This window comes from Macaca mulatta, chromosome 1 (assembly GCF_049350105.2).
Source record: "Macaca mulatta isolate MMU2019108-1 chromosome 1, T2T-MMU8v2.0, whole genome shotgun sequence".
NCBI lineage: Eukaryota > Metazoa > Chordata > Mammalia > Primates > Cercopithecidae > Macaca > Macaca mulatta.
Genome location: NC_133406.1, coordinates 61,399,909 through 61,425,376, shown reverse-complemented (window position 1 = coordinate 61,425,376; position 25,468 = coordinate 61,399,909). Strand labels below are relative to the sequence as shown.

The window sequence follows — 25,468 nt, the reverse complement described above, 5'->3', positions numbered from 1 at the left end:
GGGACCTGTGACAGGATACTTTAGTCTGACATTATCTATAAAAGATGAGAAGAGGTCAGAAAAAGGAGTTCAGATCTAAGTCATCTGAATGGTTGCCTGTCAGTCGGCCTACCTCTCCCACACCCCACACTCTTCCCACTCCCAACACACACATTTACACACAAGGAAGACAACCTGATAGAAGATGTCAAAATCCTCCAAAGCCCCTTAGAGTACTCAGCTTCCAGGTGTATGGAAATTCTGTAGCCTGTTGCAGGTGTCAACCTGGCAGGCACCAAGTTTTGGTCTCAAGGCTAAGCTCCACCCTACTCCAAGAGGCTTTTGGGGAGAAGAGGAGAGTAAAATGCTTTGTCAGTTGGCGATACAGGGTGAACTTTTTTTTTTTTTCTTTAGTAAGGGGGACAGAAGGACCTCTGAGGAGGAAAGATAGGGAGTTTGAAGCCTGAGCATTAAAGTTTCTCTGGAGTGGGAGTGATAAGACACCTCTCAATTCAGATAGAGGACAGGGCCACAGCAAGGTCAGCAGGGAAGACAAGCTAGCCTGTGAGTAAGCACCAGAGTCTCACTCATCTCAATAAAGGCACCAGAGAGAGGCCAGCATTTCTCCCCTTAGAAAGATGCATTACCTCTCATGCATGCTAACTAGGGGGTGTGGTGGACCTATGTGTAGGTGAGGATACAGAGGGCTGAAGGTGGGAAGAGAACTTATCCTGAGGCCCCTTCTCAGTTTTAAAGTGGGGCCGCTGTGTGTCATAACACTGACAGGTGTCACTGCCACACATCAGCCTTTCAAATGTGAAGGGGCTCTTAGCACAGCACCAGGACATGGGACCCCAGCCCCAGTTACATAGTCCCCACTGATGACTTCAGTTACCAGGGGGTGGCAAGGAGCTCTGGCCAACCTCTCTGTAATAAATAGATGCCACCCTTACTTCTAGAAGGTGAACAAAGAAGCACAAGAACTATCAGATAAGGCACTTGATTCTTTTATCAGTGATCTCCTCCAAAGTCACATGTAGCCAAAGTCTTTGCCAATTCCTGACAATCTTCTTCCCAGAAGCTTCCACAGGGATGCAGGTTGATTTATACTCCTCCCTCTCCCAATTTGCCCCTTGCCTCCTCTTCCTCCCATAGATTTTTAGCACTACTCTTGACTCACAAAGAGTTAAGAAAGCAGGGTTCTATTTGTTTTAAAATATCATAACCCCTTCTCATCTGGGAAATAAGAAGATCCACAAAGAACCTGAGGCAATGTGTCAAACTCCCTTCATTCAGACTGGTGTAGGAACAGGCAGGACCACAGAGTTTTCACCCCAGTTCAGCTTCTCCAAGCCTGGAAGAAATGGGAAGAGCTCTAGCAGCAAGAAACCCATCTTGACCCTCAAGTAGAACTCCTTCACCTTTCAAGAGGATGTTGGGAACAATGCTGATAGTGTTGAACAAGGAATCAGAGGATTTTTACCTTTTCTGTCTTCACCCACTACAATGTTTGCTCCAGGAAGATAGGGATGTTACTTAGCCTTTTCAGGACTCGGTTCCTTCCACCTTTAGTTGGGTAGAGAATGGGCCCTGTCTTTTCGCACCACCCTAAGAAAGTGATAAAGGAATGGAATTTTAGAAATAGTCCTTGGAAATCTTAGATGAAAGCTGTCCAGTGTGCAGAATAGGACACTTAAGTGATGGGAGAAAGCCTAATTTGATCTTAATGAACTTTTGTTATCAAGCCCTTTAAGTAGAAGAAAAATAAGCTCCATGTGCCCTTCCATCTTTCCTTGCTAGGGAACCCCCCACTGCACAAAAAGAATGGAATATTCTAGGGCAGCTTCATTAACAAAAACCATTAGCTAGGTTATAACCATTAGCAGTAACCACCAGCATATAGGTTCTTGAGTCTCCTGAGAATTAGAAAAGACAGTCTGAGTCAGAATTCCTTCCTTATTTTTTCTGAGAAAGAGTCTCACTCTGTCACCCAGGCTGGAATGCAGTGGCACGATCTTGGCTCACTGCAACTTCCACCTCCCAGGTTCAAGTGATTCTCCTGCCTCAGCTTCCTGAGTAACTGGGATCACAGGCACCCACCACCATGCCCAGCTCATTTTTTGTGCTTTTTTGTTTGTTTTTGAGATGGAGTCTCGCTCTGTTGCCAGGATGGAGTGCAGTGGCGTGATCTCAGCTCATTGCAATCTCCACCTCCTGGGTTCAAGTGATTCTCCTGCCTCAGCCTCCCAAGTAGCTGGGACTACAGTTGCATGCCACCATGCCCAGCTAATTTTTGTATTTTAGTAGAGATGGCGTTTCACCATGTTGGCCAGGATGGTCTTGATCTCTTGACCTTGTGATCCACCTGCCTCAGCCTCCTAAAGTGCTGGGATTACAGGGGTGAGCCACTGCGCCCAGCCAATTTTTTGTATTTTTTTTTTTTGAGACGGAGTCTCGCTCTGCCGCCCAGGCTGGAGTGCAGTGGCCGGATCTCAGCTCACTGCAAGCTCCGCCTCCCGGGTTCACGCCATTCTCCTGCCTCAGCCTCCCGAGTAGTTGGGACTACAGGCGCCCGCCACCGCGCCCGGCTAGTTTTTTGTATTTTTTAGTAGAGACGGGGTTTCACCGTGTTAGCCAGGATGGTCTCGATCTCCTGACCTCGTGATCCGCCCGTCTCGGCCTCCCAAAGTGCTGGGATTACAGGCTTGAGCCACCGCGCCCGGCCAATTTTTTGTATTTTTAGTAGAGATGGGGATTCACTCTGTTGGCCAGGCGGGTCTGGAATTCCTGACCTCAAGTGATCTTCCTACCTCAGCCTCCCAAAGTGCTAGAATTACAGACATGAGCTACCACACCTGGCAGAATTACTTCCTTACTTTGAATCTCTTTTCAGAGTACCAAAGAGGAGAGATTCTTCCACTTCCACAGGCAACTGATGGAAAAGGTTATGTAAGATTAGAACACATGGGGCTGAAGAACACATGTGGAAAAGAATGAAAAGGTTTGTTTGCCTCAGGCTGATCTAGAGAAACACACAGTAGGTCAAGCACTAAGCTGCTGGCACAAAGTCCAAAGGGCAGTGCAGAGTTGGAGCCCGAGGTTTAAGGTGGGATCTCTATAATATTAGGAAGAATATCATGATGTCCGCACTTCTGAGTTTTGAGCTCTCTGGAGTATGAGCTCTCTGCAGCTGCTGAGCTTGCCTGGCCCCTAATCTGCCAAAGAATAATCTGAAGGTGCTCACACCATCTCAGCATCAAATGCGCTGCTCAGACACCTGGAAGGTACTACCTCTTGTCAGGTAAGGGTTAGTCATTCGGCTTGGGGCGTTCTGAGTAAGGTATGTGCTCCCTCCTCTTTTCTAGTATTTTGCAAGCCTAAGAGATGATAGGATAGAAGAGCGAACTCTCTCATCTCTTCCTCCTAGGGCAAGAAATTACAATGCTTTACATGATCATTAAGACAACATTTTACTTTTTTCCTCCTAAAGTCCTAAAACATCTTTTCTATAATTTGTAGATGACATGTGAAAGCATTGGTCATATCAATTCTAGCTAGGACAGCTGTGACCCTCACCTTACAAATGAAGATACAAAGGTCCAGGGAGATAAAAAAGTGGTTTGGTCTTAACAAGTCAGTGGTCTTGACTGCCTGGCGCTCTTTTTGTTACACTTCACTCCTTCTCTTGAGCCTAAACCTCCTCATTTTCTGGCAAACTTCTAAGAGGCCCTCTAAAAGGCAGGCATCTGCCAGGTGCAGTGGCTCCTGCCTGTAATCCCAGCACTTTGGAAGGCTGAGGCGGGAGAATCACTTGAACTCAGGAGTTCGAGACCAGCCTAGGTAACATGGTGAAACCCTGTCTCTACAAAAAATACAAAAAGTAGCTGGGCATGATGGTGCACGCCTGTGGTCTTAGCAAGTTGGGAGGCTGAGGTGGGAGGGTCATTTGAGCCCAGGAGGTGGAAGCTGCAGTGTGCAGTGAGCTGTATTCATATCACTTAATTTCAGCCTGGGCAAACCAAGTGGGACCCTGACTTCCAAAAAAAAAAAAAAAAAAAAAAAAGCCTCTAGAAATGAGGAGCTGCCAGAGACAAGAACCTTATGCTCTAAGTCACCAAACTGTAAACACTAATCAGACACACTTTCCTCCAATTTTGTCCAAGGAATCTTTCACTCTTAGCTTTCCCAGGGTGCTAAAGAAGAAATACATCCCCAAACTATGAGGAAAAAGAATGACACCTAGTATAGGTTATAGAGTGGGTATATTTGAAAATATGAAAGGAACTCACCCCGAGTCTCCCCGCTACTAAATGCTCCTATCGAATGTGATATGATGCATAAAAATGGGAGAAAAGAAACAGGAGGGGCCAGGGGCTAGGGCTTCAGGCTGCTGCAGCACTGCAGATAGACCTGCCTGGAATAACAAGAGGCTCTAGTCCACTCTGGCCTCTGGGCTACAGGCTGGGTCTGTTCAGAGGAGCAGACACTTCCCTGCCCTGCCCTACTCTGTCCTCCCCAGTGGGCTGAGAGCCTCTGCTCAGGAGCAAGCTGGTAGCACTTGGAGACACTCTGGCAGGGGTGACAGCATCCCTGCCAGGCATGACTTGAGGGGTGAGGAAGGGCAGACCTCTGGAGAGGGGAAGCAGCCTGGTCCCACTTTAGAATGCACCCAACTACAATATAAAACCTGCTTCAGGGCCGGGCACGGTGGCTCATGCCTATAATCTCAACACTTCGGCAGGCTGAGGCAGTTGGATCAACTGAGATCAGGAGTTTGAGACTAGCCTGGCCAACAAGGCGAAACTCTGTCTCTACTAAAAACAGAAAAAATCAGCTGGGCGTGGTGGTGAACACCTATAATCCCAACTACTGGGATTCCCAACTATTGGGAGGCTGAGACAGGAGAATTGCTTGAACCTGGGAGGCGGAGGTTACAGTGAGCCGAGATTGTGCCACTGCATTCCAGCCTGGGCGACAGCGAGACTCTGCTTCAGAAAAAAAACAAACACACACACACACACACACACACACACACACACACACACACACACACGCTTTAGGAGCTCCTCAGAAAATCCGTAGTCTTTTTTTCTGACTTAGAATCAGTCTCCCTCATTCCAAGTGAGGCTCTACTTCTCCCTATACTCAAGAACAGGGATGTGGGATTGGAGAGGTTGGAAGGGAGGGAAAAAAGATTTGTTGAGCACCTTCCATGTGCTAGGGGCCATCCTAGTGACTTGATATGAAAATGAGAAATTATATATATACCCCTATGTATTAGGTAGTGCCTGGTTAGTGGCTGGTCCACACACTGTAGCTATTATCAGTCTTACATATACTGTTTCACTGAATTCTCACCAACAACCCTATAAGAAGGACCTCTCATCTTATAGCAGGGAAATATAGATTCAGAGAGCCAGGATTTGTGCCCTAATCTGAATCCAAAGCCACCTTGCCTCAAGTACGAGAACAATGATATAAAAAAATGGAAACAAGGCTATGAACTTACTTCCTAAACCTTGAAAAGAAGGCTCACATAAACCCATCTGTCCCTTGTTCCTGACTCCTAAAAGGCTCTGAAATAGGTCAGGGAAATATCTACCTCTTGTGAACTTTCTGGGAAGGCATAGAGATAGACCCAAAGCTTTTTGGGAACAGATACCCTCTCCTCCCCTTTTTCCTCCCCTCCCCTCACCCCACCCCCACCCCAAGCCAGAAAGCACTGGGCTCTAGATTGCTGTGAGTCCAAGCATATCCAATTCCTGCCTGGAGAGCCCAGCGGTGGGGATGAGGGCTTCCTCCACTCAGTCATCTCATGCCCTTGGCCTTGCTCCCCATGGTGATCTGGGAGAAGCACAGAGGGAGATCCTGCTCTGCGTTCTCTGTCTTTTTTCCAGCAGGGCTGTTTCCTGTGTACTACCTGGGAGGGTTTAAGCTCTACTCCTCTCTGGCACTCTGACACTTCCAAAAGGACCGTGCCCTATCAAGAAAGCTGGCAAGAACCTGACCATGGTAGGCTGCCTAGCCTAAAACATCCCTGGCTAGCCCTTCTCTCCAGAGGTGTGAGTCTCGGGCAGAGGCTGTTCTGCCCGCCTCCTCATCACAGGCTCCTTATTTCCATGACCCAGATTCTAGTTCACCCTGGCCACTTCCCATCCCTCAGGTCTGACAGCCATCCTCATCACAATCCTGGGTTCTTCCTTCCCTCCCCAAGTCTGCCCTGCCCTAATTGCTCCTTAAATGCCAACTGGTTTGCAGAAGCAGACCAGAGCACATGCCCTCCTTCAGCCTACTGAAGCCCTTTGGAGGCATGGGAACAAGGTCAGAGGCAGCATGTGTTGGCTAAAGTTCAGGTGGTGGGTGGCACTACTTGTCATCATCATCCAACAGCCACATCCAACCCAGGAAGCCAGGTGAGGGCGGGTACACCAAGCCAGGCCTCTGGCCTCACCATGGGATAGTATACCATGGCCTGGTCAGGGAATCTGATGCTAATTTTCAGCTAGCCCCTAGAACTTAGCCTCCTGGGGGTGGGGTACTCCCATCCTGAAGTTCTGGGTTCTGGTTCATGTCTCCTTTGCTCTTCCCTCTCCCTCCTCTAGTCCTTCCAGGTTGCTGATCTCTGCTTCCAGTCATCTCAGGACAGCCCCCTTTCCCAGAGACCCAAGGAAAGCCCACATCCTTTTAGTCTTTGAGAAAACAGATTTGAGAGGATGTCATTCGCAGGTTCAGTTCTCTCCTTCTGAAGATAGAACACCACTTTCTGGTTAGGATGTGGTATCCATGGACCTCCCTCACTTACTTTCCCCTCTCCAAGTCTGCTACTCTGACAGCACCTTCTTCAATTCCACCGCAAAACGTAGTGCTAAAGTCAAAGCATCTATCTGGAGAAAAAGTGTCACTCCTAGCCCCTGGGTCTCAGGAATCCAGAATTCATCCCTCCTCCCCAGAACCACCTGGTACTTTTTGGTCAAACTACATCTGTGCATGCTGTGGACCCAGTCATCTAGTCCTGGCTACATCTTCCAAAGAAATTCTCGTCCAGGGCCTGGAGGGGGCATGTGCAAGGATGTTCACTGGAGCATTATCTATGGCGATCTGAGATCCAAAAAATAAAAACACTTCTCAGTCTTGGAGTGGCTGTGTTGTCTAGGATATGCTGTGTAGTGACAATGGTGGCAAAACTTACCAGTTCTGGCCAGATGCCTTCAGAAGGCAGGGAGAAGTTAGGATCCACAGATAGCAAAAGCTTTCTCCAAACAGCGATACCAAGAATGGACCCAAGGTTGACAGCCTGATCCTGATCACCTGGTCTGCTAAGATCCAACCCATGTCACAGGCTCTAAGAACCACCAAGATGAAGACAGAAGGCTCCAGGGCATGGGCAGGGAAACAGTGTGGTGGGAGGAAGCAGGAATGTAGCTGGGAGGGTACTGCTGTCCCCCGACCCCTGTCCACTGGCTCCATCTTGAAATGGCATCAGTATTATCAAGAAGAGGCCAGTGGCTCATGCCTGTAATCCCAGCACTTTGGGAGGCCGAGGTGGGCAGATCACCTGAGGTCAGGAGTTTGAGACCAGCATGGCCAACATGGCGAAACCCCGTCTCTACTAAAAATACAAAAATTCCATCCTGGCTAACATGGTGAAACCCCATCTCTACTAAAAATACAAAAGATTAGCCAGGTGTGGTGGCACATGCCTGTAGTCCCAGCTACTCAGGAGGCTGAGGCAACAGAGTTGCTTGAACCCGGGAGGTGGAGACTGCAGTGAGCCAAGACCGCACCATTGCACTCCAGCCTGGGAGACAGAGTGAGACCTCATCTCAAAAAAAAAAAAAAAAAAGAAAAGGGCGCCTGTAGTCCCAGCTACTCGGGAAGGCTGAGGCAGGAGAATGGCGTAAACCCGGGAGGCAGAGCTTGCAGTGAGCTGAGATCCGGCCACTGCACTCCAGCCTGGGCGACAGAGCGAGACTCCGTCTCAAAAAAAAAAAAAAAAAAAAAAAAAATTAGCCAGGTGTGGTGTTACATGCCTGTGATCCCAGCTGCACGGAAGACTGAGGCAGGAGAATCGCTTGAACCTGGGAGGCAGGGGTTGCAGCGAGCTGAGATCGCACCACTGCACTCCAGTCTGGGTAACAGAGTGAAACTCCATCTCAAAAAAAAATTTATCAAGATGAAGAAGGGCAGTCCCTCAGGCCCAGAGCCTTGGAAAAGCCAACCTCTTTCAAATTGTGTGAGTCACACTGGCCTGGGTCACCTCTGTGTCCTCCAATGACTCAGAGGGTGTATGGGGTGGAGGTAGGGGTGTTCACAGCAAGCTAGAGCTCAAAAAAATGTAGAGGATGAAACAGCAGCACTCACCATTTCCTTCAGTTGTTTAAGGAGGACAAGAGCCACCTTCAGGTGGAAGGTCTGTTGTTTAACAAAAGGGGTACTGGCAGCCTCTCCTGACCCCGTTCACTCAGGATAAGAGTTAGCAAGGATAACTGCTTCTCACTCCTCAGAGCTGCGGCAGGAAGCTTCTAGGCCACAGACAGGACGCAGCCCTCCGGCAGCAGCATTCAAGTATTTCGTATATGCACTCCCTTGGACTACATAGACTGCCTGTCCTCTGGCAGCAGCATTCAAGTATTTCGTATATGCACTCCCTTGGACTACATAGACTGTCTGTCTTGGGGCTGCTGTGGCTTTCCATATTCTGGTTTCAAGGGAACAAAGGGGCTTTTTAGCAGCTGGATCGGATCCTAGGTTATTTTTAGAAACGAATTTCAGCAGAATCATGTTATGCTCATGGAGAGGGGTCATCTCCCTGGGCTACTGGGTCAGGACCTGGTTGTTCCCAGGCTTCAGGTTCTGGTGGAGCCCTCAGGACAAGGGGGAAGAAGCTGCCTGGCCACAGACTGAGGAGGCCACATCTCATCCACCAAAAGGGAGCACCAGGGGCAGCTGCTCTGCCCCCAGGCATTCAGCAGGAGAGGACGCAAAACAACATTCCTGTGGCCCAGACACTAGTCAGCATGTCCCATACTGGTCATCAGGCCTGCCTGCTCCCATTCCCTCTCTCTCCTCTGACAGTCTCACCTGTACAGAGTACAGAGAACCTCCCATCCCCACTTTACCTATTCCAGCCTTCTCTGGGCCAGTTTCCTGGAAGTCACAGGCAAATGAGCGAGGGCTCCATGCTGAAAAGACAGTGCTTATTAAAAAAGGGGGCCAGGAACGATCCCTAATAACCTGCCACCCCTCTGCGCCTGTTTTACTCTTCCTTGTTCACACATTGCACAGACAGGATTCATTCAGTCAGCCTCGGGCTTTGGAAAGTGGACTGATCATGCTTTCTTGCACTTGAGTAATGCTTTCGAGCCGTGGTTCTCAAACCCAGAGTGAGCACAAGGATCTCCTGGAGAACTGGGGCAAACCTGTTGGCCCCCTCCCTGCCAACTCCTGAGTTTCTGGTGCAGAAGAACGGAGATGAGACCTGGGAAGGTGCATTCCTAACAAGTTCCTTAACAGGGTGAGCGGTTGCTTCTGGTCTGGGGACCACACTTTGAAAATGCTGCGAGGTTCCAAAGCATTTCCATGAACCCCTTTAGCTCCAGGCTGACATGGGAAGGCACCGGAAGGTCTTGCCATGTATCTCCTTCGCTCTTCCCTCTCCCTCCGCTAGTCCTTCCGGGTTGCTAATCTCTGCTTCCATTCATCTCCAGACAGCCCCCTTTCCCAGATAGAGCCCCAAAAAAGCCCACTTTTTTCAGTCTTTGAGAAAACAGACTTGAAAGGATGTCACTCAACAGGCTACAACAGAAGCCAAAGTCTATTTGAAAAGTTAAAACAAGCCACCTCGTGAGGTTCAGAGAGACACCCAGGCCCCTTTCAGGTTCCGGTGGAGCAAATGCCCTCCCAGCCCTGTCTTCTATCTCCACAGGAGATGAGCTATGCTGGGGCCCATACACAGGTGAGGGGAAAAGGAAGACAAAAGACACCCGCTGCTCACTTTGGCTCCCAAAACATTACTGCCCCGGTCGCCTCTGGAACCCAGGCTGCCTTTCCCCTGCCCACGGTTCCACAAGAAGCGCCAGACCCACCGCCTCCATAACACCTCTCAGGGAGTACCTGCCTGCTGCTCCGAGGCCAGGCCGGCCAGCAGCAGCTGCTGGTTTCCAGGCCAGTTGACAGGCTGTTATAAACAGTCGCTTTAGGTTGCTATGGCAAAGCGAGTGTGCAGCCCAGTGACGGCAAAGCTATTTATGTGCCTGTAATGGCAGAGTGGTCTGTTTTTTATTATTTTACTTTTAAAGTTTTCCTTTCCCAACCCCCTAAATCAGCTTAAAAAAAAAAAAAAAAAAAAAGAGCCACCACAACTTTCTCAGGAACAAAAAGAGGATAGCCAGAAAATAGAGCCTATGACTTGAGCCAGGAAGGGGAAGATGGAAGCAAGGAGTATGGGAGAGCTCCCTTCCAAAAGGGAATGTGCAGCCTCTGGCCACACAGGCCTCTAATCACTTAGGAACCAAAGCCCTGCCTCTGGCTCAGCTCCTCAAGGAGAAATGCCAAACCCCAGGGTCTTCTCACCTTACTGCACTTATATTACCGAGAAGAGACAAAGCCACTTGGTCTTCTTGCTCTAACAGCAGCACTCCTCCATTACCCCAGCCCCCACCAGCTGCCAGTATCAAGGGAGGAAGATGCGGAGGATTCACCAGGGTGGTGGGAGGAGAGCTTCGAAGCCCCCACCCCTCCCCCCAGGCAAGGAGCCTGCTCACTCTAGCTGGAGGGTTGCAGGGAACCACCTCTAAAGGTGCCTCTGAGGAGACACATGTTTCCTCCACTTCCACAGAGAACTTTCATCCAATCCTTTCTCCTTAGCTTTGGGGTGAAGGGCTACTTCTGCACAGAAAGACTCAAGATTTTAGTCAAGGTGTGGTGAGGACCCTTAGCACCACGGAGTCGGAGTCAGCATGCGAGGTTCAGATGCTGATGGATGAGTAACAGTGCGGCTGATTCCTTCCTAGACACATATGTCTCAGGCACCAGAGACATGGGAAAGGTTTTTGGCCGAGGGGTGTTAAGGAGTGATCAGAGGTCAGTCTGCATCTATTGGAGGGAAGCACTATGGCCCTCTGCCTTGACTCCCTCAACCAAAACTAAAATAGCAAAGAAGAAAAGAAATAATGGCCATAGATGGTTCAAGATGGGCAGGAGAGGCAGGCACGGTGGCTCACGCCTATAACCCCAGCTCTTTGGGAGGCTGAGGAGGGAGGATTGCTTGAACTCAGGAGTTTGCGTTCAGCCTTGGCAACACAGTGAGACCTATTTTTTTAAATCTAAACAAAATAAAGAAAAAAAATGAAGGTCAAGAAAGTGGGAGTCACAAGTCCATGTGGTGATTAATCACAGGCATGCACACACACACAACTGAGCTGAAAGCGTGAACTGACTAATAAATATGCTATAGGTCGTCAATCACTAAACAGCATGTGAGTAAGAGAAAGAGTCACCTTTCAGAAACATCTAGTTGGAATATAAAGATGCTGCAGGAATTTATCAACCCCTTTTCTCCACCTTATTCCAGCTTCTTTTGGATGGGTATACACTTATTAGGAGATTAAAAACCTCTTACTGCTGACAGACATATTAACCAGATAAAAATAAAGTTAGGGCAGTGTTAAAAAGAACAAATAGAATAGACTGTTCCATTTCGTCCCATCTCATAAGATAACTGAATGTCTCCCAGATGCCACCATGGCTCAGAAAGGATATAGATGAGAACACTCCCCACGGGGAGGAGAGAGGGCAGGAGAAGGGGGAGGACACTGATGCTCCCATCAGGGAAGCATCCTTCTGGTGCCCCAGGAGAGGTCAAAGTCCTAACTGACAGCCCTGGTTAGCTCATAAGCTCTTGTTGGAGAAATCAGAACTTGGGATAAAAATCAGTCTTGGCAGCACCTTGAGGTCAAAAGAGCAGAGCAGGCACTATTTCTAAACCTGTCAAACCAACTATCACCAGCATCCTAGTTCCTATAGGGTAGGAAGAGAGAAGGGAGAGGTGAGGAAAGGGTCCAGAGATAAAAAAGGTATAGTCCTGGACTGTTGGGTATAGGCTGATGGAAAGGCACTAACCATGAATTAAGGTTCCAGATAAGCTGTGCTTCTCTTCCTAAGCTTAAGAGTATGAACTTGGCTGGGCACGGTGGCTCACACCTGTAATCTCAGCACTGTGGGAGGCCAAGGCGGGTGGATCACCTGAGGTCAGGAGTTAGAGACTAGCCTGACCAACATGGCAAAACCCCGTCTCTACCAAAAATACAAAAATTAGCCAGGTGTGGTGGCACATGCCTGTATTTCCAGCTACCTGGGAGGCTGAGGCAGGAGAATCACTTGAATCAGGGAGATGAAGGTTGCAGTGAGCTGAGATTGTGCCACTGCACTCCAGCCTGGGTGACAGAGTGAGATTCAATTTCAAAAAAAAAAATTAAAAAATAAGAAAGAGCATGAACTCAAGCAGAGTGGCCATTACTTGGGAAGACATAAAAAGACAAAGAGAGATGCAGACATGTTTCAGTGTCCCAAGGTAGAGTGAGCTTCCAAAACCCATGGACTAGAAAGAACATCTATTCAAAGGGCTCACATCCACAGTGATGGACACAGGGCTCATTGTTGAAAGAGACAAAGGGCAGGCAAATAGGTGACTCAGCCCCAGCTGGTCATTGTTGATGAAAGTGTCTCAGGGGAGAGAAAGTGGAGAGTATTGTGTATTTTTCTTACAAGTGAGCAGAAAGGTTGTGTCATCACCTCTTTATCCCAACCTCAGCTCCAGAGCCTGGCCTAACCTGTGCAATTAATGACTGAGCCACCTCTCTCTGTTCCATCCAGCGTGCTTCCGTTTCCAAGGGAAGGGAAAGCATGAAAGTCCCAGAAAGGGGCCGGGCACGGTGACTCACGCCTGTAAGCCCAGCGCTTTGGGAGGCTGAGGCAGGCAGATCACCTGAGGTCAGGAGTTCGAGACCAGCCTGACCAATATGGAGAAACCCCGTCTGTACAAAATATAAAAAAATTGGCCGGGTGCAGTGGCTCACGCCTGGAATCCCAGCACTCTGGGAGGCAGAGGCAGGCAGATCACGAGGTCAGGAGATCAAGACCACCCTGACTAACACGGTGAAACCCCGTCTCTACTAAAAATACAAAAAATTAGCCGCGCGTGGTGGCGGGCGCCTGTAGTCCCAGCTACTCGGGAGGCTGAGGCAGGAGAATGGCATGAACCCAGGAGGCAGAGCTTGCAGTGAGCCGAAATTGCGCCACTGCACTCCAGCCTGGGCAACAGAGTGAGACTCCGTCTCAAAAAAGAAAAAGAAAAAAAAAAAATTAGCCGGCGTGGTAGCACGTGCCTGTAATCCCAGATACTCTGGAGGCTGAGGCAGGAGAATCGCTTGAACCCGGGAGGCAGAGGTTGTGGTGAGCTGAGATTGCGCCATTGCCCTCCAGCCTGGGCAACAAGAGCGAGATTCCATCTCAAAAAAGACAAACAAACAAACAACAACAACAAAAAGTCCTGGAAAGGGATCCAGTCTCCACAGACAATCAGCAAGACCCAGGCACCATTCCTTCAGCACTTGCTCCATCTCCCCGCATTCTTTGCACCTTAAAATTGGCGGACTGAGTGAATGGTTGAGGGCACATCTCCCTTGATCTCCAGGACACAGTCAGAGAGGTTCTGGTCCAGATAGAAGGGGGATGAGCCATCACTGAAGGAATCCATCTAATCTCCAGGGAGAGGCAAAGGTGAACACAACCCAGCTGATTCTAAACTCCCATATACACTGCTTTAACCACTTCAACCTCCAAGGCAAAATCTTGGTGGGATGGTGGTGGGAGGTTTGTAGGAAGTAACAGAATAAGATATTTTCTGGATTATTTCACTTCAAAAGCCTTGAGCTACCAAGATCATAAGAAGAATACCTAGCACCAAACTATTTCCACGTCCCCATTTTTCTCTATACCTCATTCCCAAACTTCTAACTTTATTATCCCGTACTTATGTGTATCCCTTCCCCTACCTCCTCCTCTCCTATCTGTCTATTTCAGTCTCTCAGTCTCTCTCATTCTCTTTTTCCACATCTCCAGGGACAGCCTAATTGGATGGAATTTAACTCTCCTTGCCTGGATAATTTCTGAAACCAATCAGTCCTGTCCTAGTCCACAGTGGTTCACATAGTGGAAGGAGCAGGAATGTGCTGAGAAGCAAGTCAGGTACTTGTGGGGCTGTCACAGCCAGCACCAACCCAGGGCCCATCTGTGTCACTGGGGTCACGGATGATGGGTCAAAGGCATATGGGACCAGATTCCATGAGCCAATCTGCATTATCCCCAATCCATCTGGAGCTTGCTTGTCTAAGTCAAACATTTATGCAGGAACTAACTACACTGGAGGTAGAGATAAACAGCTAACATTGAAGACTCTAGGTAGGGGAGGGGGAGGGATAGGAGAATATTCCCATGGATTAAATACAAAAGTCAGTTACAGTAACTACAGCCTTCTAAAAAATGAAAAAACAAAACAAACCACCAAAGTCAGGATGTAGTGTGCTCAGCCAAGCTCCCAATCTAGCATAAATAGAGGAGTGGCTTGTTGAAGGAAGTGGCCAGGAGACTAGACAGATTGAAAAGGCACCTGGGGCTACAGTCTGACCCTGGCTCCTTTCAGGGTTCCCAAGGAAGCTGACAACTCAAGAACTGAACACAATAAGCTAGTCCTACCCAACTACAAGCTGCAAGATGGCTCCACTGTTCCACCTCCGTTCCACTCTGAGCCTACAGAGCGTGGTGGGGAATAGACATATGGACGCTAAAATCCAACCCCTGGTGACAGGCTGCTTTCTTCTCTCTTTCCCCATCACTACACAAGGACTCGCAGAGGAGGAGTAGCATCATGCATCCTATCCAAGCAGAGTGAAACTTTCGTAGGCATCTCATGCTATTTGCCTAACATTTGCTTCTGCAGAAGATTGCCAGAGCAAGCTTCCCCCCAGTTCCTCCAGTCTAACACGCCCTGGCCAGCTGTTCCAAATTAGCAAGATCTTCATCACCAGAGAAGGATCTTTTTCAGTGTGGGGGGAGGGGGTTGCTTTCCTCCCTTTAGGGTTCCTGTCACTGGGCCCTCTCTCTGTAAGCAGCCAGATCCTCAGAGAAGCTGAGGACACGCCAGCCAGCTCTCTTCCCTCCCTCCTCCAATGGCCAGCCCAAGAAAGAGAGCGCGCTCCTTCATGCGGGGGAAGTCCCATGGCAGTGAGGCTATGGAAATTTTGCCGTCTAAGGCTGTGGAATTCTTCCACTGGGCTCCTGCAGTTAATCATCGCAGCTCCCTGGATTCCCAACTTTGGGCTTTAAAAGGTAGCACCCGAGCAAGAAGGACAAACATATCGAGAAGAAAGAAAAAAAAGTTGGTGTAAGCGAAAAGATAACTACCTCCAACGCTTGTCTACTGAGTAACTGAGTAATTGTGAGAAGCGGAAAGAAGAAAAGAGCACAGGAAAAATAAGTATAGACCACACTCCAGAACATCACTCCAGATTCCCAGCGAAAGCTGCCCAGATCCACTCTCTAGAACCTACACAGAACATTGCTCCTTTGCTAATGTACTTGTAGAAGGATTACCTACGGTTGCTTTGTTTGAAACTTTCTCCTCTCAGCAGATCACCGGCTTCTGTCCCCCTTTGGAAAAAAGTACTAGAGGCCGGGCACGGTGACTCACGCCTGTAATCCCAGCATTGTGGGAGGCTGAGGTGGGCAGATCGCTTGAATCCAGGAGTTCGAGACCAGCCGGAGCAACATGGTGAAACCCCATCTCTACAAAATATACAAAAATTAGCCAGGCATGCTGGTGCACACCTACAGTCCCAGCTACTCTGAAGGCTGAGGTGGGAGGATCTCCTGAACCCTGGAGGCAGAGGTTGCCGTGAGTGGAGATAGCACCACTGCACTCCAGCCTGGATGACAAAGTGAGACCCTATCTTAAAACAAAACAAAACAAAACAAAAACAGAAAGGTGCTAGAGAGCTCACAGTTGTGAGTACACAGCTCTCAAATATTAACTTCCAAGATGCTCAAGGTGGCTTCTTAGGCCAGGTTGTCATGGTTTCCAAGACCACAAACAGAAGTTTGGTTCAAAAGAAGGGCAGGAAGGGAATTGCCTTTTTCTCCCTAAAGGAATAGTTTCTAGAGCCAAGATGAAAGGGGGATATGGCAAAAGGAAGAGAAGTTTCCATAACAGGGCAAAGAAAATGGACAGTCTTGAGAGTTCAATTTTTCCTGGTGAGCATAGGTAGAGAGGCCTCATGTGTAGGATTATAAGGCCCTATTCAGAGGGTGAGATAAGCCTAGGAGGTTAATAGGAAGAGGAGTCAGCTTTCAACTATATTAAATGTCCACCCAACCAAACCTAGGAGGCAGGAAGAACAGAGGCCAAAATTAAGCTGCTTTGGGAAGGCGAAGGCCCTCCAAAGACTCTGAATTTTGCCTGCAAGAGGGCAATTGAGATAATTATCCCCAGAAGTGATGTGTGGAGGTGCTGTTTCCAGAATTGAGGCCTGCCTTGCTGTCCACCCCCTGCAGGTCCCCTGGTCAGGACTCTTTCAACTCTCATTTCAAAGGAGCCAGAGGAGGAGAACATTGTAAGAAACCAAAATGCTACCATTCCTCCCAGCAGGAGCTGTCAGCTGAGTGCGGCCACCTGGCCCAGGAATTCCCTTTCAGACTCATGGGCAGCTCTCTGCGGCTTATGAGAATCCCCTTGGATGCTTCCTCCTGAGCTGGTGCCAGCTTGGAAATGAGACAGAGTTGCTCACCGCTCTGCTATACCCAGAAGCAGCAACGGTGGCACCACTGTAGGTTAATTACCACGTATGCTCCACCACCTTCTCAAAGCAGACAGGGGCCAGGGTGGGCTGACCACAAGCTAGGAGGCAGTCAGACCTGTCACAATTTTATCACCAGTAACAATACTAGCCAATAAGTTCCAGGTCTTTTCAGGGAGCAGGTCCCCTACTTTTCCCACCAACTACGTCAAACAAGAATCCCATAATCATAGCAACGTAGATGGAAAAGTCTAAACAAATCCCCTCATTTTACATTTAAGCACATACGAGTCAAATATTATGCTGAGCACTGGATAAAAAGGCTACACAATCTTTTTTTTTTTTTTTTTTTTTTAGATGGAGTCTAGCTCTGTCACCAGGTTGGAGTGCACTGCTGTGATTTTGGCTCACTGCAACCTCCGCCTGCCAGGTTCAAGTGATTCTCCTGCCTCAGCCTCCTGAGTAGCTGGGACTACAGGCATGCACCACTATGCCTGGCTAATTTCTGTATTTTTAGTAGAGACAGGGTTTCACCATATTGGCCAGGCTGGTCTCGAACTCCTGACCTCATGATCTGCCTGCCTCGGCCTCCCAAAGTGTTGGGATTATAGGCGTGAGCCACCGAGCCAGGCCAAGGCTACACAATCTTGATGGGAAAGCAGGACAGGGGAAGAGACATCTGAGGCAAAGAAGTCTGTATTGGGTGTCAAAGGAAGGGCAGAAACATCTCCCGTGCCTGCTTGCCTGTGCCTACCCAAAACCTCTAGGTTTTCCCCTGCCGCCAGCTTGTGGTCATCAAGCTGCTGCAGGAGAGAGCTCATCACAGCGTGGGCCTCCCCTTCAGCCTGAGCAGAAGGGGACCTTCTCTTTCCAGAGCTGCTATATACAGTCAGGTAGCATGTGCCCTGAACATGGGCACCAGGTAAGGAGGTGGTTTGGGAGATGAAATCCACCCTAAGTTTTGCCAGATGGGCCTTGCACCTGTGGGCTATATTCACCTTTCTAAAATCTTTCAAAGTAACTTAAGGACTAGCAGGTGCAGTTAACCATCAACCTGGCATTCCCTTGGGTCACCAAATCCTGAAAAATATCTCAGGAAGAAAATCAGAAGTGAATGCAGTTTGACCTGGGGATGCACCAGAGGCAGGGCTGAAGATGCGAAAGCAGGCAGCCCTGTGGGGTCTCTGCACCCGGGCCAGGCTCCTGCCCCTCACAGCTCACAGGCTCTCCTGTGACAGTCCTTCCCAAGTAGCACCAGTGCCTCTCAGCCAACCCTCCTCCAAATCCATTCTCCCTGAGCCTTCGTTTCCTCATCTAAAAAAATGGGGATCAAAAAGTCATCTACCCCATACCAAAGTTGAAAGGATTATTACTTTTTTCATGTGCAATGGCCCTTGCCCTTGGATGAAGATCAAGTATCTTAAAAAACCATTGAACAGTGAGGCACACTGCCTCTGCCCCTCTGTCAGAGCCTCCCCATGCCTCTGGCCACCGTGTTCCTATACTTTCCAGTCCTGGGTCTGGACCCTTGGCTCTGTGTACCAGGAGGACATTGGTACTCCCCATTCACAGACTTCTCCAGAATCTCTAATTTTTGAAGCGATATCTGTGGAATCTGTCTGTCTGAGGTTCCTTTTTAAGTGGTGTCAGCAAGACTGAGTAAAAAGACAGAAAAAGTTCATGACAGTAAAAGAACTCTGTGTTAAGAACTCACATTTGGGTAATGCTTCACAGTTTTCAAAGCACTCTGACATTTGATCTTTGCGACAATCTTTTCAGCTAGACAGGACTGACAATATCGTTCTTTGACAGATTTTATAACATATGGTCTTAAAGGTGAGGTGACTCACTCAATTAAGGCCATTCAACCACAGGAAGAGCATAGAAGAAGCTAAGGTTTACTCCATACTACAAGGTCCTAAGAGAAAGTGGAGAGAAGAGGCTGGGCACGGTGGCTCATGCCTGTAATCCCAGACACTCAGGAGGCTGAGGCAAGAGGATCACTTGAGGACAGGAGTTTGAGACTAGCCTGGGCAATACAGTGAGACACCATCTCTACAAAAAATAAAAAAGTAGCTGGGCGTGGTAGCATGTGCCTGTAGTCCCCACTACTTAGGAGGCTGAGGAGGGAGGACTGCTCGAGCCCAGGAGTTTGAAGCTGCAGTAAGCTATGATCATACCACTGCACTCTAGCATGGTGACAGAACAAGACCTGGCTTAAAAAGAAAAAAAAAAAAGAGAGAGAGCAGCCTGTATAAAATAGTGGGATAATTCTAGGCCCAACCCAGGACATTGGAGCTAGGGATTCGTGTCCTGATGAGCTCAGAGGATTAATACAGGTTCTCCTACTTCCTCTCAGAGGTAACAGTGAGACATGCTGAATGTACGTGTGATGTCTGTGTGTGTCATTCTTCTTGGCCATGGACACCTTGAGGGTACAGTTTGTGGTCTAGATGGAGGCGGTACACTTCCTGGTGTGGTGCTGAGGTACAAAAGGGAGGGAACAAAAAAGGGTGGAGGGAGATTAGAGAAAGAAAGGAAGAGGGCTTTTTCCCTTAGGGAATTCCCAGTCCGCACAATTCTAAATAAAGAAGACAGGATACACCCATATTAAGAAGGCCTATGATTATAGTACAGCACATCCAGAAATATTGAAGTGCATCGGGACCAGGAAAGACAAAGACTGACAAGGGGAAGAAATGCAAAAAACAGAAGCAAATACAAACCCGAAACATATAAACGGGAAACAAAATGTTGCTCTAGAGTCTTTCCACCCTTTAAAGGCCTTCAGTATTGAAAGGAGGGAATCTTTAAGGTCAACAATAGGGTCTTTCCCTAGGAAGGCAAGCAAAGGCAAGATTGTGGCCCCAGATAATCACTTCTCTCTAGCTAGCACTTCTGGGTTCAGATGATGTCATGCGCATTAAGTATTTGTCGAGAAAAGAGACCTCTGGAAGGGTAAAACCTCAGGACGGAGTTTATAAACAGCACACTCAACTCCACCTGTCTTCCACCATCTAGGAGAGTGACCCTCCTCAGTTTCCTGCTACAAAGAAAGAGCAGGCTATTCTCTTCATATTACTGCAAAGGATGATATACCCAAAAAATGTGATTAAAAAAAGGAGGGCCTCCATGGGCAGATGAATGGACAAACAAGTGTGGCACATCCATACAATGGAATTATTATTCAAGGAAGGACGTTCTGACACATGCTGCCACACGGATGAACCTTGAAGACATTATGCTAAGTGAAATAAGCCAGTTGCACACACACAAATAAATAGGGTATAATTCTATTCATATGAAGTATGTAGAATAGGCAAATTCATCGAGACAGGAAGTAGAGTGGAGGTTCCCAGGGGCTGGATGGAGTGAGGAATGGGCATTATTGTTTAATGGGTACAGAGTTTCAGTTTGGGATGAAGGAGAAGTTCTAGACGTGGATGATGGTGATGGGAACCCTACACTGTGAATGTAGTTAGTACCACTGAACGGTCTACTTAAAAAGGGTTAAGATAAGCTGGGTGCGGTGGTTCATGCCTGTAATCCCAACACTTTGGGAGGCTGAGGCGGGTGGATCACGAGGTCAGGAGTTCAAGAACAGCCTGGCCAATATGGTGAAACCCTGTCTCTACTAAAAATACAAAAATTAGGCCGGGCGTGTTGGCTCACGCCTGTAATCCCAGCACTTTGGGAGGCCGAGGCGGGCAGATCACGAGGTCAAGAGATCGAGACCATCCTGGCTAACACGGTGAAACCTTGTCTCTACTAATAATAGAAAAAGAAATTAGCTGGGCATGGTGGCAGGCACCTGTAGTCCCAGCTACTAGGGAGGCTGAGGCAGGAGAATGGCATGAACCCGGGAGGCAGAGCTTGCAGTGAGCTGAGATTGTGCCACTGCACTCCAGCCTGGGCGAGACAGCGAGACTCCATCTCAAAAAAAAAAAAAAAAAATTAGCTGGGCATGGTGGAGTGTGACTGTAGTCCTAGCTGCTCGGGAGGCTGAGGCAGGAGAATCACTTGAACCTGGGAGGTGAAGGTTGCAGTGAGCCAAGATCATGCCACTGCACTTCAGCCTGGGGGACTGAGTGAGACTCTCTCAACAACAACAACAACAAAATGGTTAAGATGGCAAATTTTATGTTCTGTATATTTTATCACAGTAAAAAATAAATAAATAAATAAATAAATAAATAAAAATAGGAGAAGAAAGAAGAGCAGATGGAAGACTCATGCTGGTATAGACAGGTGAGAAGGGTGGAGAAGGGAAGAGCAGAGCTAAGTTCCAGACGTGGGACCAGCAGCTGCTGTCAGCGGGGCTCAGACCCATTGTGGTAATGGAGGTGCAGGCCAGTGGGGCACAGGTCAGTCACCACAGACATGCCCAGGGCTGGGAGCCCACACAGAGCCTGGCACAACATCAAAGAACTCAAGGGACCTGGCAAAGCTGAGTGACAAGGCAAAGGGGTGGAGAAACAGACTGGGCTTTCTGAATACCATGCAGTGTGTTTGTGTGTGGTGGGGGACAATGGTGGGAGTGCACTGAGGGTGGTGGGCATAAGATAGACAAATCACCTTTTTAAAGAGCAGGAGAGAGGCATCTGTGTTCATCCTCTCCTCTCCCAAAGTCACCCTATCATCAGCTCAGAGAACACAGGCACCTGGTTAGAGCAGGTACAGCTAAGGCTTTCTTGATCTAAGACGGAGAAGTAAGTCTCCAGGCTTTTTGATCACTCTGTATTAGTATCTCATCTGATCCTCTCAACGACCTTGGGAAATGGGTCATATCACTCCCATTCTACAGAGGAGAAAACTGGCTACATAATTTGTCTAGGCTCACACAGTAAGAAGACAAGCCAGAATCCAAACCCAACTTTGGCAGAAGCCACACTTTTTTCATAATACTGCCTTTGAGTTGCTTTCCAGACATGAGAGCTCTCCTTCTCAGTGATCATTCATCTCTTAAAGTATGGTACAGTGATTAAGAGCGTAAGCTCCGTGGAGAGACGGCCCAAATCCCAGATCCACCACCACCATCACTATCCATTTGACCTTGGGAAAGTTTTTTTTTTTTTTTAAGACCAAGTTTCTCTTTTGTTGCCCTGGCTGGAGTGCAGTGGCGTGATCTCAGCTCACTGCAATCTGCCTCCTCGGTTCAAGCAATTCTCCTGCCTTGGCCTCCCAAGTAGCTGGAACTAGAGGGCCACCCCACCATGCCCGGCTAATTTTTGTATTTTCAGTAGAGAGAGGGTTTCACCATGTCGCCAGGCTGGTCTCAAACTCCTGACCTCAAGTGATCCGCCCACCTCGGCCTCCCAAAGTGCTGGGATTACAGGCATGAGGCACCGCGCCCAGTCCCCATGCTCTTCTTCTTCTTTATTTATTTTTTTTTTTTTTGAGACAGAGTCTCACTCTTGCTAGGCTGGAGTACAATGGTGCAATCTTGGCTCACTGCAACCTCCATCTCCCAGTTCAAGCGATTCTGCTGCCTCAGCCTCCCAAGTAGCTGGGACTATAGGTGCTCACTACCATGCCCAGCTAATTTTTGTATTTTCAGTAGAGACGGGGTTTCACCATGTTGGCCAGGCTGGTCTCGATCTCTTGACCTCATGCTCTGCCCACCTTGGCCTCACAAAGTACTGGGATTACAGGTGTGAGCCACCACGCCCAGGCCTCCCCCCACCCCCCACCTCCGTTCTCTTCTTACTGCTCCCTAGGAGCCTATTCATCTGCTGTTACACTGAACTGGGACCTCATTTTTTATCTCCACCACCCCAAGTGATGCATTCTCACCCCAATGGCATGCATTCTCACAAGTTTCCAACCTACTGCCTTTTGTGATAGCTATTTTTATCCCCTTTCAAGAATTGAAGGAACTGAGACCTAAAGCCCTACAGTTAACTTGTGGCGAAACTGGACCATAAACCCAGGTCCAAAAAACCCATGTTCTTGGCTGTTACATGACGTTTTGGCATCAGAGACAAAAAATCTACCACATGGTAAAGGGGAAAGTAGCTTGGGTTGAATTTCAAATACTTGGATTGGAATCCAAGCTCTGTGACCTCGGACAAGTTTCTGTTTTTTTTTTGTTTTGTTTTGTTTTGTTTTTTTTGAGATGGAGTCTTGCTCTGCCGCCCAAGCTGGAGTGCAGTGGCATGATCTTGGCTCACTCCACCCTCCGCCTCCCAGGTTCAAGCGATTCCTGCCTCAGCCTCCTGAGTAGCTGAGATTACACCACTACGCCCGGCTAATTTTTTGTATTTTTAGTAGAAACAGGGTTTCACCATTTTGGCCAGGCTGGTCTTTAACTCCTGACCTCGTGATCCACCCGCCTTGGCCTCCCAAAGTGCTGGGATTACAGGCATGAGCCACCACGCCCTGCTATTTATATATGTTTTTTAGCTATAGGGTCTCACCCTGCCACCCAGGCTGGATGGAGCAATCTTCCCGCTTCAGCCTCCCCAGTAGCTAGAACTACAGGCATGCACCACCATGCCTAGCTAATTTTTATTTTTATTTTTTGAGCCAGGGTCTTGCTCTGTTACTCAGGCTGGAATGCAGTGGCATGATCAGAACTCACTGAAGCCTTGGCCTCTGGGCTCAAGTGATCCTCACACCTCAGCCTCCTTTGTAGACTACAGGGGTGTGCCACCATGCCTGGCTTAATTTTTAAATGTTTTTGTAGAGACAAGGTTTTGCTATGTGGTCCAGGCTTGTCTCAAACTCCTGGGCTCAAGTGATCCTCCTACCTCAGCCTCCTTTGTAGACTACAGGGGTGTGCCACCATGCCTGGCTAATTTTTTAATGTTTTTGTAGAGACAAGGTTTTGCTATGTGGTCCAGGCTGATCTCAAACTCCTAGGCTCAAGTGATCCTCTCACCTCTGCCTCCCAAAGTGCTGGGATTATGGGTGTGAGCCACTGCACCTGTCCAGAAACTATAATTTTAAATGCCTGCTTTGGGCTTGTCATTCTGACATATATTACATGAAATTATAAAGATTAATGATTCAAAGTGATTAATATAAGAGCTATTCAAGAAATGGTAATATTATTTTCTTCTATATCACAACATTTTTTTTTTTAACTGACACATTTCCTGTCATTTTCATTTGTATTTCCTTTTCATTTTTCTTCCCCTCTGCTAGTTTGGAAGTTACATTATACCAAGTTTTGAGTATTAGCCTAGAAATCTTAACATGTATTAGCCTAGAAATCTTAACATAAAGACTTCTAATAATCAATATCTTTAATTTTTTCTGTAGAAAATATAAGGATCTTAGAACACTTAAACTCCAATTACTATATTCACCTTCCAATTTTTTTTTTTTTCAGATGCAGGATCGCTCTGTCACCCAGGCTGGAGTGGTGCAGTGGCGCGATCTAGGCTCACTGCAACCTCCGCCTCCTGGGTTCAAGCGATTCTCCTGCCTCAGCCTCCTGAGTAGCTGGGATTACAGGCATGTGCCACCACGCCCAGCTAACTTTTATATTTTTAGTAGAGACAGGGTTTCACCATGTTAGCCAGAATGGTCTCAATCTCCTGACCTTGTAATCTGCCCTCCTTGGCCTCCCAAAGTGCTGGGACTACAGGTGTGAGGTACCGCGCCTGGCCTCTCCTTCCAATTTATATGCTATAGTTACTGAGGATTTTAATTATACCTTCATTTTATTCATATCTATTAGACATTTTTATATTTCTTGTCTTTGACATCAATATTTAGATTTCACTCCATGTTTACCATTTTATTTGCTCATCATCCCTTCTTTGTTTTTATTTATTTATTTATTTATTTATTTATTTATTTATTTATTTTTTGAGACAGGGTCTTCCTCTGTTGACCAGGGTGGAGGGCAGTGGTGCCATCATAGCTCACTGCAGACTGAATCTCCTGGGCTCAAGTGATCCTCCCACCTCAGTCTCCCAAGTAGCTGGGACTACAGGCCTGCATCATCATGCCAGGCTTTTATTTATCTATTTTTAAATTTTTATTAGAGATGAGGTCTATTTTGCCCAGGCTGTTCTTGAACTCCTGAGCCCAAAAGATCCTTTCATCTTGGTTTCCCAGAATGCTAGGACTATAAGGCATGAGCCACAGTGCCCAGTCCATCATCCCTTCTTGAATCTTAGACTTTCCTTTGAGTACAGGCATACCTCAGAGACATTGCAGGTTCCAGACCACTGCAATAAGGCAAGTTCCTGGTTATTTATTACTTTTTTGGTTTGTCAATGCATATAAAAGTTATGTCTACACAATACTATAGTCTATTAAGTGTTTTTATGGTTAAAAAACACAATGTGACTACCTTAATTAAAATATATTTTGTGTTAAAAATGCTAATGATCGGCCATGGCTCACGCCTGTAATCCTAGCACTTTGGGAGGTTGAGCGGGGCAGATCACTTGAGGTCAGGAGTTCAAGGCCAGCCTGACCAACATGGTGAAACCCTGTCTCTACTAAAAATATTTTTTAAGGCCGGGTGCAGTGGCTCACGCTTGTAATCTCAGCACTTTGGGAGGCCAACGCAGGCAGATCACGAGGTCAGGAGATTGAGACCATCCTGGCTAACACAGTGAAACCCCGTCTCTACTAAAAAAATACAAAAAAAAAAAAATTAGCCGGGCGTGGTGGTGGGCACC

At 47.9% G+C, this 25,468-nt stretch overlaps 1 protein-coding gene across 15 annotated transcripts in view; it reads right to left on the bottom strand.

The window, feature by feature from the left end:
• Positions 1-25,468, bottom strand: part of ATP2B4 (ATPase plasma membrane Ca2+ transporting 4) — a 114,632-nt gene that overhangs the window by 56,970 nt on the left and 32,194 nt on the right. For 2 of the 15 annotated variants that reach the window (XM_077993520.1, XM_077993600.1), the window contains exon 2: positions 15,635-15,822. The exons of 9 other annotated variants lie outside the window; for them this stretch is intronic. The gene's annotated coding sequence lies outside the window, so the exon portion shown is untranslated. Of the gene's footprint in view, positions 1-1,462; positions 1,588-9,098; positions 9,163-15,630; positions 15,823-25,468 lie in introns of those variants that run through there. 4 more of the 15 variants (XM_015118192.3, XM_077993780.1, XM_077993426.1 and 1 more) reach the window with 3 other exon arrangements.